The following is a 15181-nucleotide window of genomic DNA, read 5'->3' as shown; positions in this document are numbered from 1 at the left end:
AAAGATATGTTATCAAGATAAGTGAAAGCACTTATAAAAAATGTGGAGAAAAAGAGGGCTTCTCTTCTCATTTTACACTATGCTTCTCATTTTTATAAGTGCAAACTCTTTCACACACACCATCTAACACACCCCTCCAAGAGAAGCCATGTCCAAAACCCTAATCAAGTTTTTCAAAAACTTGATCTTCTTCTTCACATTACCCTCCCCCTCTCCTATCTCCTAATTCTCAAGCTTTCCATAGCTTGAATTCCTTTTGCCTCTTGCAACTCTCTCTTTTCAAGTGGTCAAATTGGTGGTTTCCAAGCAAAAATGAAGAGGAAAAGATTTTCCTACATCAACATATTTCTTCATTACTCTCCCAAATCGAGGAAAAGATGCTACCATATACATAAGGTGATGTTTTTCTTGTTCTCTTATTCTATTTCACTTTCTTGGAAGCAATATACTTTCATGCTTAATTAAATTCATGTTTAAGCTCTCACATTTTTCATAAGCAATCCTTTTTCTTGGAAAGAAGAAATAACTTCTTGATTTTGTTGTTTCCTTCTAATTATGGTTCATTACTAATCATAGCTAACCACCTTGCTTACAACTAACTATGATGTTATTTCAAGTTGCTTAGACTACCAAATTAATATGACATAGAGAGTGTAGAAAGCACTTTTTTTAACCATAGGTGATTGGATATCATAATTATCCAAATAGTACGCGTGATTGAATGGTGACTAATATCCTTAATTATCCGTTAATCTTGCATAAATCTTTTTATTGATTTTTGAGTTATTTTATACTCTTCAAAAGTCCCTCAAGTATTCAATTGCCACAAAAATAGTTCTGCTCGCACTATTTATGCCTCTTGAAGTGTTTGTATATTTTTTCTTCGATGAGCAAATAAGAACCACCGCAACAATGTTCATTTGCAAGTCTGAGAGCTGTTTGGACTTTTTAGATGATAATTGGGATAGGAAACAATCACTAGAAAAATTTGTATTTTGCAAAAGAAGTCCATAGTTTGCAAGTTCATCATATGCTCTCAAAATTTCATGGTGTCGTTTTACTATTTTAGATATCATCTTCTTAGTGGGCAGCTTAATTTACTTGACCAAGATACAGAGTCTGGCCTCGAGAACAAACCTTTATCAATGGAGCTCTACTTTCGAGACAGCCTACTTACTGTGATGGAGACAATGTCAAGCACAACTCTTGCACAGCTCAGGCTAGATCTTACATGTGAAGAACTTCCACTTTTGTCGGAATTGTATGCATTCAGTCTCAACAACAGAAAGGTTCTTCGTAAATGGATGAATTTTGATTGTCTTTAATAAATTAAGACATAGAATTTAACTTTTTCTTCTTTTCAGATTCCAAGACGGAAGGAGAAAACAACATTGTGCAAGGAGTCACTCACAAATACACTTCACTTAATTGCTTCCACCGGAATCTAGGTCACATATGAGCTTTGATGCCATGCAAACCATGATGTACTCTTCAAAATCACTAATACAGAGACATTTTGTGACGCTCAAACAATGTTTAAAAAATGTACACTTGCATTGTCTCAAAACTTTACAAATTGTGTTGTTTCTATCAAGATGTATACAAGTTATTGCTCCCTTTCCCTACTACTACTCCCTTGTCCTCTCCCCCGGTTTGTGCCACTGGTCCCTTGTCCTCTCCCCCGGTTGCTGCCACTAGTCCCCTGCCCTCTCCCTTGATTCTTGCCACTGGTCCCCTACCCTCTCCCCCGGTTGCTGCCACCGCTCCCCTACCCTCTGCCCCGGTTGCTGCTACTTCTACCTCTTGGGATGTTGGTCTCGGGAATCCTTTTGCGTCATTCAAAATCATAGGCCTCTTCCATGGCTTCCCATGCATCTTGCACCTGTGAAGATTCTCTCTATTCTTGCTCTTGCCGTCGATGTGTAGCCCATTCCTCTACTTTTACGGCATCCGCATAACTTTTGATTTATTGCTTCTTGCATATTTCGAACGTCTTCTTGTCTGATTGTAGCGCTGCGTCATTTTGTTTACGCGAGCCTGTTTGAACTCCTCAACTCTCACCCCTTCCTCTCTTGTACGTCTGTTTACCGAGATTATAATATGTTGGATGGCCATTACAGAAAAATGTCGCACATCGTTGGGTGCGTAGTTATGTAATTGAAGTTCCTATAGAAGCATGATAATAGGAAAGTAAGTAAAGGTGTTGCTTCTTTTAATACAAACGTTGCAGCAAACAATGAAACAACACAATTACTTACGTTTGGTACATCCAAAATTTGGCTGAGGAGCAACAACAACAAGGCATTCAAACAAGTTCGCCAACCACAGCTATAGTCATCAACCTACGTGGGCACAATTACTCATTCGTGCCGGATGGTATTCCCTAGATCATGTTCTAACAAAACATGCTCTACACAGCATACAAGTTTTTTCGCGGCACTACATACATAACCACTTGAGTCAGTAACACATTACAAAGAGACACTACTTCCAAATGTACCCAGATGTGCCTTATGGTTTTACACGACTGTGAAACACCTTGCTTTGCTCAAAGTTTGCGTAGTAGACAATCTTATCTTCATTGTCAAATAACAACAAACTCCAATGATCACTACACCAAAACCATCGAAGATGAGGAGAAAGATCCTAAATCCAACATTGTTTTTATAAGGCAAGAATAAACTCACGATTGATTGTATGCAGTGACCAAAAAGCGCACCAGTTTAAAATTGACTCTGCTAAACCAGCCCATCAAAGCCAAAAAGGAAACTCCACTGTTCTTCAGCATAGGCAATATCAACAAATCTATTATGTACATTTTCTTTTAAACCTCAGGGAGCGGAAGCGAGATAGCGTGCCTGACATGAATCAATGGCAGAGATTAGACTGAAGATATTTCAGTGGGCTATCAGTGCCACAAAACCATGAGTCAATACCAAGCGGCCGACGCAGCTATTGAATTACATAAGCCACTGACTTGCTTGGTATTGACCCATGTCTTAGCGGTAGTGAGCCATCTAATGAACCAAGCGTGACTTATAAAGAAAAACTTGAGACTTAACACAGCAACGTTGACGACTGTCGTGAAGACAAGGGTCAATACGGAGCGAGTGGTATCACTATCCAATTGCATAAGCCACTAACACGCTTAGTATTGACCCATGTCTTGTTAGTGAGCCATTTAATGAACCAACCGTGACTTATAAAGAGCTTGAGAAGTACCACAAAGCAATGTTAATGACCCCATCCGTTGCATTGGAGTTGGTGAAACTGCGCATGCATAGGAAGTCTTGTTGATCGAGGTTCAAAATGCAGGCCTCCTTTGACCTTCCAGGCAACAGTATATGTGCATGCAGAGGTGTTGCACTGATCAAAAATTGCAACTCCTCTTCGTTCTCTTTGTTGATTTTCTCTAAAATAATCGACTCATCTGATAAAGGCTCCTCGTTGGATGGCTCTTGTGAAGCAAAGCCTTTCCCTTGCCTTTCTTGAGATTTATCTGTGGCTGCCTCAGGCTCCTCCCTAATAGGCGCAGGGTCCTCCCTAACAAGCACAGGATCCTCCCTTATAGGCCATCTCTTTTGTGCTCCCAACCCTTTTTGTGCATCTCCTCTTACTCTCTAGTGCTCCTCCTTTTTGCACATCCTCGTCTTACTCCTGTTCTACAGTGCTTTAGTGACACAAAACTCTACACACAATGAAGAGGTATGCTACTACACTTTCGTGCACTTGTATTTTGTGTAGTCAGTGCCAAGAGAATAAGGGAAGGTAAACCCTATTTGTTGCACCTGTTCGCTTGGTACTGACCACCATCTTTATTAATGATGTTTGATATTACACTTTTCTGAGGTCAGTACCAAGTGAATAAGGAAAGGCAAACTTTGTTCGATGCACTTGTTCGCTTGGTACTGACCTCAAAAAATATAAATGATGTTTGCTATTACACTTTTCTGAGGTCAGTACTAAGCAAATAAGGGAAGGTAAACCCTGTTTGTTGCAACTTTTTTTTTTTTTAATACCAAATACACGTTTTGAATTTATAAGGGAGAATTAAAATTACAACTTAACACCCATGGAGGGGGATGAGAGTTAGAAAACACTAGGCACAGGCCCAAAGGCCAAGTTTCAGACTTTACAAAAAGTGGTCTACTAATTTTCGGGGGATACAACTGGAAATAAACAATCATAAGTTAATCCTTTTTCTTCACGGCTAGTCTATCTCTTCTTGAAGCTTGTTGGTAAAGTTCAGGGCTTCCTCATATTTACTAGCTAGCTCAAGCGCTTCATCCTTCATCTCCTGTATCCAATTATATATAGCATCTAGAGAGCCATTCTCGATGAGCAATCCCTTCAGGTCTTCAGTCCTTCTTGCATCTAGAGAGTCTTTCGAGATTGAGACTCTGTGCCTGTAGATCCTCATTTGTTCCAACTTGAGGGTTAGCATCCTGCATAAAGCATCCAGCAAACAAGATCTTCAAACTAGGAGCTTGAAAATTGGGAACAAAACGGAAAGAATTTCTGAGCTTCCAAGGGTTGGTACTAAGGGGGAAAGGATGGGGGTGTTGGTTTGGTAGTTGAGAAAAAGGTGTGGGATATCTTCCACTGATCTTCTGCACCTAAGGTAGGTAGAATTACCAGTGGCTTACCTCGAGGATTGACTCCCATGTTGACAACATCCACTCCCGGGTTGTGTCTGTAGAGAACGCTAAGGGTACCATCGGGGGAGGACCAAGGGGGGACCTCATGGGGAGGGCCTGGATGTGGTCTTGCTGGCACTCCAGGAGTGTCCCTTGGAAAGGCATCACCACTTTTCCAAGCTTCTTGTAGTTGCTCTGCAAAACCTTGAGGAAGGTTCTGAAAAAGTTGATGGTTAAATAGACTAGACGGACATGCCTGAAAAGCAGGGCCTAGGTTCTGGCTGATGAGTGGTCTGTGAGGTGGTGGGTTGGAATACCGCCATGTGTTTTCATGAGAGGTAGATGTGGGAGAGAGAAGCAGTGGTACTACCCCCCTAGATTAGGGTAGGTGATGGGAGGGCACGACATGACAATTAGGTCAGCATGGACTCATCTTGAGTTCACTAGAGCTCTCGTTCGTCTACTTCACATTTGTATTTTGTTGCACCTGTTTGCTTGCTATTAGACTTTTTTGAGGTCAGTACCAAGCGAATAAGGGAAGGAAAACTCTGTTTGATGCACCTGTTTGCTTGGTACTTACCTCAAAAAATATAAATGTTGTTTGCTATTACACTATTCTAAGGTTAGTACCAAGAAAATAAGGAAAGGAAAACTCTGTTCGATGCACCTGTTCGCTTGGTACTGACCTCAAAAAATATAAATGATGTTTGCTATTACACTTTTCGGAGATCAGTACCAAGCGAATAAGGGAAGGCAAACTCTGTTCGATGCACCTATTTGCTTGGTACTTACCTCAAAAAATATAAATGATGCTTACTATTACACTTTTCTGAGGTCGGTACTAGGCAAATAAGGAAAGGCAAACTCTGTTTGATGCACCTGTTCACTTGGTACTGACATTTTCTAAAATCTTAAGTCCCTTGTGCTGACAAATGACATGTTGTTTTTTGTTATGCTATTTGTAGAGATGCCTCGTGCAAAGGCCACGCCTAGAAGGGCCACCGGTGACTCTTTGAATGCTCAAGTAAGAAGACACCGATATGAGGCGCATAGAGGTGTACTGCAAGAGCTGCAAAGGATCGAGCGACACGTTCAACCGGCTATTCCATGTCTTCCTTTCCAGCGAGTAGTGCGAGAGATTTGCGAGCAGTGGAGGGTCGGCATGCGGTGGGCCAGCAATGCACTTCTCTGCCTTCAAGAATTGCAGAAGACTACCTTGTTGAATTCTTCAGTGATGGATATATACTAGCTGCCCATGCACACCACGCTACTATCTTCGGAGGCTGCGCTTTTGCTACGATGGGCTGCTTCAGCCACTACCTATCCAAGATATGAGAACAATGGATATTCTGAACATCCCCCCTCTCCATCCTCGTGCACGATAGACAGAGCCTTCTAGGGCTGAATTAAATAGCAGAAGGACACAATCACGGGTCGAGAGAAACGACATAGATGGGCAAGCTGAGCCAGCCGTAGAGGGGCATGAGCAAGTCAAGGTGGACCCCAAGGCAGTCATGGAAGAAACATAAATAGTTATGGAGGAGCCAGCTAGACCCCAAAATGAGCAAGGCATGGAGGATCTGGAGCCAGTAAGGGAGGATAACAATGAGGGGCATGAGTAGGCCAGGGCCGAGAGAAATGACACAGATGGGCAGGCTGATGAGGGGCATGATTAGGCCAATGAGGGGCATGAGCAGGACAGGGTGGACTTGGGGAATTTATGGAGGAACCAATATTGAAGGAAAATGAGTGGAGGATCCGGAGCCTGTGTTTGTAAGGGAGGATTGTGTAGCGTCGACGGGGGTAGAGTTAAAATGATGGGCAATAGAGGATGCAAAAAGAGGCAAAAGAGCGCTCATCTAGGGAGAGGGTATATATAGTTAAAATGTTTGGTGGGGGTACTACCTCTAAACTTAGAATGCTTACCTCGATAAGGGTGACAACTTCACTTATGCGCATGATTACACCCGAGATTGTGGTTGGTCGATCGTACTGCATGGGAATCTGAGCCCATTTATTACTAGTTGTCCTTGTGAGCACAATCCACATGCCTTTTTTGAGTGATCATTTAGAGTCAGACACGGGTCGCCCTTGCAGTCGCCATCTCCATCTCCGAGTAGAACAAACAGATCACCATTGCCTTTCCCTTTTTTGCGCTCTTCCCCTTGGCCACCTCTTGTGATCCTGCGTTTAGAGTCAGACGCCGATCGCCCTTGTAGTTGCCATATCCATCTCCAAGTAGAACAAATAGATCACTGTTGCCTTTGCCTTTTGTGCACTCTTCCCTTGGCCACCTCTTGTAATCCTGCGTTGAGCGACCTCCAGTGGTTTGAGTCCTTTGTTGCCGTGTCGCCATCGCCATTGCCACCTTCTGGTTCTTACTCTCAGTGGCCTGCAACATCACCATCCAACTCGACGCCATTGGATATTACAGAGACAGGTTCTTTCTTCCCCTTTGTCTCTCTCTCTCTCCCCTTCCTATGTGCTGTTGACTGTGTGAGCACCGAAGACACTGCGTTACGGGGTTAGAGCACAATGGGAACAACACTCCAAGGGCCAAAGAGTGGTGTTAGGGTAAGATTAGAAGTCTCACACTGCATGGTTGGAATAATTACTACTTATGTGACCGTGCTTGAGTTGTTATTTAATGCTATGTTTGGGAATACTTAGTGAGTAAGCCTATATACCTATTATTGATAACATTAAATGCTCTGTTCTAATCCACTGTTCCAAATGGACGTGGGTACAGCGGAAATTCAACTTGGGTCAGAACCAAGCGAATAGGGCCTTCGGAGATTCTTAGGGCCTCGATCCGCCTGGTTCTGACTCAAGTGACGTCACCTATTATGACATTAGTGCACAGAAGATAACCAAGCGAATAGAAACCTTGAGGGATACTCGAGGCTCAATATTCACTTGGTTATGACACCAAATACAGACCAATTTCGAATAGTAGTTTTGGCTTGCTTTTTCTTTCAGTCATGGGGAATCATAGTCCTGGAGACAGATGTTGTGGGTACAACGAAAATTCAACTTGGGTCAGAGCCAAGCAAATAGGGCCCTTCGGAGATTCTTGGGGCCCCTATTTGCCTGGTTCTAACTCAAGTGACCTATTATGACATTAGCGCACGGGATAGAACCAAGCAAATAGAGACCTTGAGGGATACTCGAGGCTCAATATTCGCTTGATTATGACACCAAATACATACCAATTTTGAATAGTAGTTTTGGCTTGCTTTGCCTTTTAGTCATGGGGATCATAGTCGTAGAGACAAACGTTGTGGATACAGCGAAAGTGTGCATTTTCTTGTAAATTAAGAATGATTTTTTTGGGTTAAAACTGGTTGAATTAAGAAAGATATGATTGATCCTCCTTAAGACAGCTTGTCTCAAGACACCAAAAGCTAGACTTAACCTTTGTATTTAATCTTAACCCAATCAAGGTTAAATTTGTAGTCTTAATTAGTAAATTCTTGACTTAGTAATTTTTTATTTGCCAATATAGGTATGATAACTTTTTCCAAAGCTTCCCTAAGGGTTTTCTAAGTTCTTCTAATTTTTTTATAATTTTCTATATCTTTTTCTTTATTTTCTCATCGAATTTTAAGAGTGAAATCTGCTTCTTTTAAGCTTAATATTTATTTTCTCTTAAAGATTTTATTTCCTCAAATTTATATCATTGGTTTACACTTATTGTAATTTTCCTAAAAACTTTTGACTTCAATGTTTATTTATTTTAATTAATCTTTAGCTAAAAATAGGACTTTTGGTCAATAATAATTTTCTAACTAACTAGTTAATTATGGTATAATTATCACAAGTAAATAATGATATTTATGACCTTTTGGTAACTATATTTTAATTTTCCAACTTAATTAACTAATTTTTCTCTATCCTTTTCAACTATAATGTGTATATTTGACATAGATAAAAAGATATATTAATTTTCTAGCATTAAGATAATTATCACCACTTTTTTATCATGTATACTAACTCTGATAAATAGCACCTAAGCTCTAACATGATTTACTAATTTTTCCCTTAATGTTTATCTAAAATTAGTATTGTTTGGCTTTGATAAATATCTATGTCTAGCCTTAAGATAATTATCACAGCTTTTCTATCATGTAAATTAACTCTGATAAATAGCACCTAATTATCTAACATAATTTACTAATTTTCTCTTTTAATTTTCAGCTACAATTAGTATACTTTGACTTAGATAAATATCTATATTAATGTTCTAACTTTAAGATAATTATCACCACTTTTTTATCATGTAATCTAGCTTTGATAGATAGTATCTAGTTATCTAACATGATTTATAATTTTCTTCCTTGAATTTTCAGCTAGAATTAGTATACTTTGACTTAGATAAATATATTAATTTTCTAGCCTTAAGATAATTATCACGGCTTTTTTATCATGTAATCTAACTTGGATAACTAGCATCTAGTTATCTAACATGATTTATAAGTTTCTTCCTTGAATTTTCAACTAGAATTAGTATACTTTGACTTAGATAAATATCTATATTAATTTTCTAGCCTTAAGATAATTATCACGGCTTTCATGGCTGTTTTATCATGTAATCTAACTCAAATAAATAACATCTAGTTATCTAACATGATTTAATAATTTCTCCTTTTAATTTTCAGTTAGAATTAGTATAATTTGACTTAGATAAATATCTTAATAAATTTTCTAAACTAAAGATAACTATCACGACTTCTTTATCATGTAATCTAACTCTAATAAATGGCATGTAATTATCTAAATGACTTACTAATTTCTCCTTTTAGTTTTTGCTTAAAAATAAATAAATTTAGCCTAATTAATTAGCTAAATTGATTCTCTGTTCATGGTCTAATTATCTTAGCTTCCTAACAGTGATTTCTAGCTATGATAATTACTGTATAATTGTCTAAGTGCTTAAGCTAATCTCCTCCTTCAGATGAAGGATTTGCTCGGATCCTTTTAGGTGCCATAACTTCTTATCCTTTTTTAAAAAGAACATCTAATCATTAGGTAAATTATTAAAAGAGTAAACTTAACCTTTGTATTCAATCTCAACCCAATCAGGGTTAAATTTGAGGTCTTAATTAGTAAATTCTTGACCAAATAATTTAATATTTTCCTATATAGGTATGATAACTTTTTCCAAAGCTTCCATAAGGGTTTGCTAAGTTCTCCCAATTTTCTTATAATTTTCTATATCTTTTTCCTAATTTCCTCATCAAATTTGAAGCTTAAAAACTGCTTATTTTGACATTAATATTTATTTTATTTATTTTCTCTCCAAGATTATATTTCCTCAACTTTATATCATTGGTTTACACTTACTTTAATTTTCCTAGAAACTTTCGACTTCAACATCTATTTATTTTAATTAATCTTTAGCTAAAAATAAGGCTTTTGGTCAATAATAAGTTTCGAACTGACTAGTTAATCATCGTAATTATCACAAGTAGATAATGATATTTATGACCTATGATAATTATCTTTTAATTTTCTAACTTAATGAACTACTTTTCTTCTATTTTTTAAATTGAAATTGATATATTTGATATAGATAAAAAGATATATTAATTTTCTAGCTTTAAGATAATTATGACCGCTTTTTTATCATGTATATGGAACTTTAGACATATAGGCTATCTCCTCTTGTGTCTTTGAGCACATATCTTTCGTTAGTTTAAAGTGACCAGCCAAAGGTGTGGAAACTAGTTTTGCATTTCGCATTGTAAACCTTTCTAGTACCTTCTCGATGTAATCCTCTTGAGATAGCTTTATTGTCTTCTTCGTTCTGTCCCTTGATATTTTCATACCAAGTATCCTCTTTGCAGTACCTAAATCTTTCATTGAAAAAGATTTAGACACCTCCTCTTTTAGGTCTTTTATGTCCGGCATGTGAGCACTTGCAATCAGCATGTCATCAACATACAACATTAGGATGATGAGCTTTCCGTCTCCCAAATTCTTTGTGTAGATGCAATAATTTGAGTTGCATCTTTTGAATCCATGATCTAACATCCATCGATCAAACTTCAAGTACCATTGTCTTGATGCTTACTTTAATCCATACAAGCTTTTCTTTAATCTGCAAACCATTTTCTCCTTACCTTTTACTTCATACCCCTTTGGTTGAAGCATGTAAATTTTCTCCTCTAAGTCACCGTGAGGGAATGCCGTATTGACATCCATTTGCTCAAGATTCAGATCATGAGCAGACACAAGGCTTAAGACAAGCTTAATTGAGTTCATTTTTACAATAAGAGAAAATATTTCATTGAATTCAACACCTTTCTTTTGAGAAAATCCTTTTACCACAAGCCTAGACTTGTATCTTTTTTTTCCACCTTCTTCTTCCTTCAGCTTGTACACCCATTTGTTTTGAAGTTCCCGCTTACCTTTAGGCAATTCAACCAACTCCCATGTTTGGTTGCGATGTAGTGAGTCCATCTCCACTTGCATGCTCTTCATCCATTCTTCTTTGGATTCGTGTTGCATAGCTTCTTCCTATGATTCCGGCTCTCCAGAATTTGAGATCAAGAGATGGTTGAAGGAAGGAACAAACGGTTTTTGGAGGTCTACTTTCTCTTGTAGATCTTCGAGGAATAGGTTGAGGCTCCTCATTTGGTTGAAGTTGTTGCACATTGTCACCGTTTGCAGTCCTTGAGTCTTCACTGTCCTCAAGATCCATGTACTCATCACCTGTTTCTTTTGTTTGTTTTCTTTCCAAGTAATTGTTGTACATATTCTGTTCGTTAAAAATTACATCCCTACTCCTTAAGATTTTACCATCTTCGGGATTCCATAGGCGATACCCAAAGTCACCTTATCCATAGCCAATGAAGAAACACTTTTTGAACTTTGCATCTAGCTTTGATCTTAGGCTTCTATCTATGTGCATGAAAGCCTCACACCCAAACACTTTGAGAAATGCATAATTCACCGGTTTACCTGTCCATGCCTCTCCTTAAACTCCCCCATCCAATGCCGTTGAGGGGTGATCGGTTGATTAAGTACACAGATGTACTTATAGCTTTTGCCCAAAGCTCAAGCGGTAGGCCTGCATGTAGCCGCATGCTTCGTGCTCTCTCCATGATTGTCCTGTTCATCCTTTCCAAAATCGCATTTTTCTGAGGTGTCCTTGGGGTTGTCCTTTGCCTCCGAATGCCATTGCTAGCACATAATCTTTCAAAAGCTTGGCTGCAATATTTGCCTCCATTGTCAGATCTGAGGCATTTAACCTTGGTACTTGTTTCATTCTCCACAAAGGCTTTCCACCTTTGAAATATGGAAAACACATTGGACTTATTCTTCATGAAATAAACCCATGTTTTTCTAGTCGCATCGTCTATGAATGTTACATAGTACAATGAGCCACCAAGTGATGGTGTACTTGCACGACCCCAAACATAAGAATGAACCAACTCAAGTTTTTTAAATTTTTTTTAATTTCCTGATTTTTGAAAGGTTACCCTCTTTTGTTTACCATAAACACGATCTTCACAAAACTCTAAGTCCACTTCTTTCAAACCTGGTAGAAGCTTCTTTGTTTGAAGGATTTGCATTCCTTTGTCACTCATATGCCCAAGTCGGTAGTGCCACACCGCACTGTCAACTTCTGTAGTTGCTGCACAAGCTGAAGGTTGCGTGCTAACAGTACACAAGTAAAGTGTACCGACTTTTTCACCCTTGGCAACCACCAAAGATCCCTGAGATCTTCCACCGTTTGTTTCCGAATGCAATGTTGTGACCTTCATCGTCCAATTGTCCTGTAGAGATCAAATTTTTGCGAAGAGAAGGAACATGCCTAACATCTTTAAGCTTCCATTCATTTCCGTTAGCAGTTTTGACAGAAACTGTACCTTTGCCGACAATCTCACAAGCTTCATCATCTCCCAAGTATACATACCCAAAATTACCTTTGGTGTAGTCTTGGAAATGTTGCTTGTGTGGTGTCGCATGGAATGAAGCCCCGAAATCTACTATCCAAGCATTAGACACATTCTTTAATGAGAGAATTAGAGCATCTTGCTCTACTTTACCTGCCACATTGGCCTCCGATGTTGGCTTGTTGTCTTGAGACTCAGTCTCCTTCTTCTTCTTGGACCAGCAATCCTTCTTGACGTGGCCCTTCTTGCTGCAGTTCCAACATTCAAGAACTGACTTTGTGCGTGATTTTCTCTGTGTTGAGCGATCACAACCCTTTTGGTTTTTGAACCTCTCCTTAGGCCTTCCTCTTGTTTCCATTGACAGTGCAACACTTGATGATTCTCTTGTGCTTCTTCTTCGTATTTCCTTGCTTATGAGAACACCCACAACATCATCAAACTTAAGAGTATTTGTGCCAAAAATAGAATTACTTACAGCCATCACAAGACTGTCCCAACTATCTGGTAGAGATAATTGAAATTTATTTTCATCGATCGAAGTTGACTTATGTTTGTGTTAAAGTCATTTAGGTGTTTTGTAGTTGAACCATTCTCTACCATCTTTAGATTGAACAAGCGCTTCATAAGAAATACCTTATTGGATACCGATGGTTTCTTGTAGAAGTCGTCAAGTGACTTCATCAAGTCCTCCGTGGTCTTCATCTCCGAAACATTGAAGGCCACCGTTGACGCCAAGCTTAACCGGATTGTTCCCAATGCCTTTCACTCAAGGACAATCCATGCTTCATCTACCATTATTGTGGGCTTCTTCGCAAGACCGCCTAGTGGAAAATAGTGGTCCTTCTGGTAGAGATAGTCTTCAATCTGCATCTTCCAATGTTGGTAGTTTTTGCCGTTGAACTTCTCAATCTTGAGCTTCCCTTCCTCCGCCATAACTCCCAGTCAATTCAAGGAATCCTTTCCTTGAGATAATTTAGCTACGAGCAAACCTTGCTCTGATACCAGTTGTTAGGAAATATGACGTATCTAAATAGATATTTGAGTAGATTACTTAATGGAGAGAGATAGATTTCACACACAAGAGATTATAGAGTAGAGAGAGAGAGAGTACACATGATATATGTGGTTCACCTAATGTGGGCTACGTCCACGGGAAAGCAGCCACTCAATGGCTTTAGTACTGTTTACAAAGGGATTATGCCCTTAATAGAGCTCCCACCTTGCTTCACTCTCACCACCTCGCACCCACCTTGTTGCATCAACTTCACACTTTGAAATGTGTGTAGAAATGGCCTCCTTTTATAGGCCAAAAGGGCTACCCTTTCTCATGAGAGGCAGCCATGTGTAGCCGCCCTTGTGTAGATAAATCCAAATCGAACCCTCCAATCCGCCCATGTGTGGCCGCCCTTGAGAAGACAAGTCCTCTTTTGAATCCGACCACCGGCTATTGAATTCGGCCACCGGGCACTGGCCATTGACTTTCGACCACCAGCCACCGGCCATTGACTACCGGTCACCGGCCAACCGATTTGTCATTTTCCGACCACTTTTCGATTTTCGGCAAAAAGGAATATTTCGACGAAGCCTTTGCTCGAGATTGGCTGTGAAAATTTTGGTTTTTGATGAGTGTTTTTTATTCCCGGTGAGTGATTTTCCTTCACGCACGATGGCTTCTCCTCATAATGGGGGCCTTACAAATGTGCGTTTTAACCACAGAAAATTACAAGGGGTAAATCAGGCTCCATACTTAACAACATCCTTGCCTTGGACTCCAATGACAAGCCCTTGCCGTGAGTCTCCGGCTCTTCAAAGGAAACTATCGTCATACACTAGCACCTGTCAACAAAAAATTTTGATCATGATATTTTATCACTGGGTCATCTCCAATACCATCTTAATGCCTTTAAAAATTACCATCTGATTCTCGTCCATTTCCAACATCGACCTTCTCCACAAGTGAACAGACTGACTATTCATTACCTGAGCTCTAGGTTCCACGGGCCTACCCATGTTTTCCAAGCCAAGTTGTTTTATTGTCGATTGAAACTGCTCATCTGTTGGCAAATTGGCCTCTCCGGACTTTGCTTCATTGAATGTATCTTTGATCAGTTTTCCACCCTGAAGTAAACTGTGAGTCGTGGATAGCTGTGTCAGCAATAAGATGTTGGTCCACTCCATCATCATCCACAAATCCCATGTCTGCCTCATAAAAATTTGCAATTGCAGCTAGGCAGTAGTCCTCCCGTATATTCAGCTCATGCATGATATCTATGAGTAGAACATAGTGGGTGTCACCCGCCATAGCAAAGCTGGGAGTGCAATTTAGAGGCAAAGTCACTTCCTTATTTGGGCTTTCTTGCTTGCACCCTATTGCTGCATCCGCAAGAGAAGAAAGAGTTAAGCCCGTATCAAACGTTTCCTTTAATACCTCGACCCGCTCTTCTTCTGGGTCAAACTGCACCTCCACACGCTCTACCTCTTCTTCCGGTGCCAATGGAAAACTACCAAAAGTTGTTGACTGGGAAGTCTCTGACTCACCATCCGTCTGCAAGTATAAGTAGCAGACAAACCCGTGGTAGAATTCCACTAAGCGACACTTTTTGAAGTGCTTCATACACCTGTCTTGTACAAGCAGTGCATTGG

The sequence above is a fragment of the Adiantum capillus-veneris genome, chromosome 13 (genome assembly GCF_014529385.1).
Source record: "Adiantum capillus-veneris isolate H3 chromosome 13, ASM1452938v2, whole genome shotgun sequence".
In the NCBI taxonomy this organism is placed as follows: Eukaryota; Viridiplantae; Streptophyta; class Polypodiopsida; order Polypodiales; family Pteridaceae; genus Adiantum; species Adiantum capillus-veneris.
The sequence above is the reverse complement of the archived record's forward strand: the minus strand, read 5'-3'. Positions refer to the sequence as shown.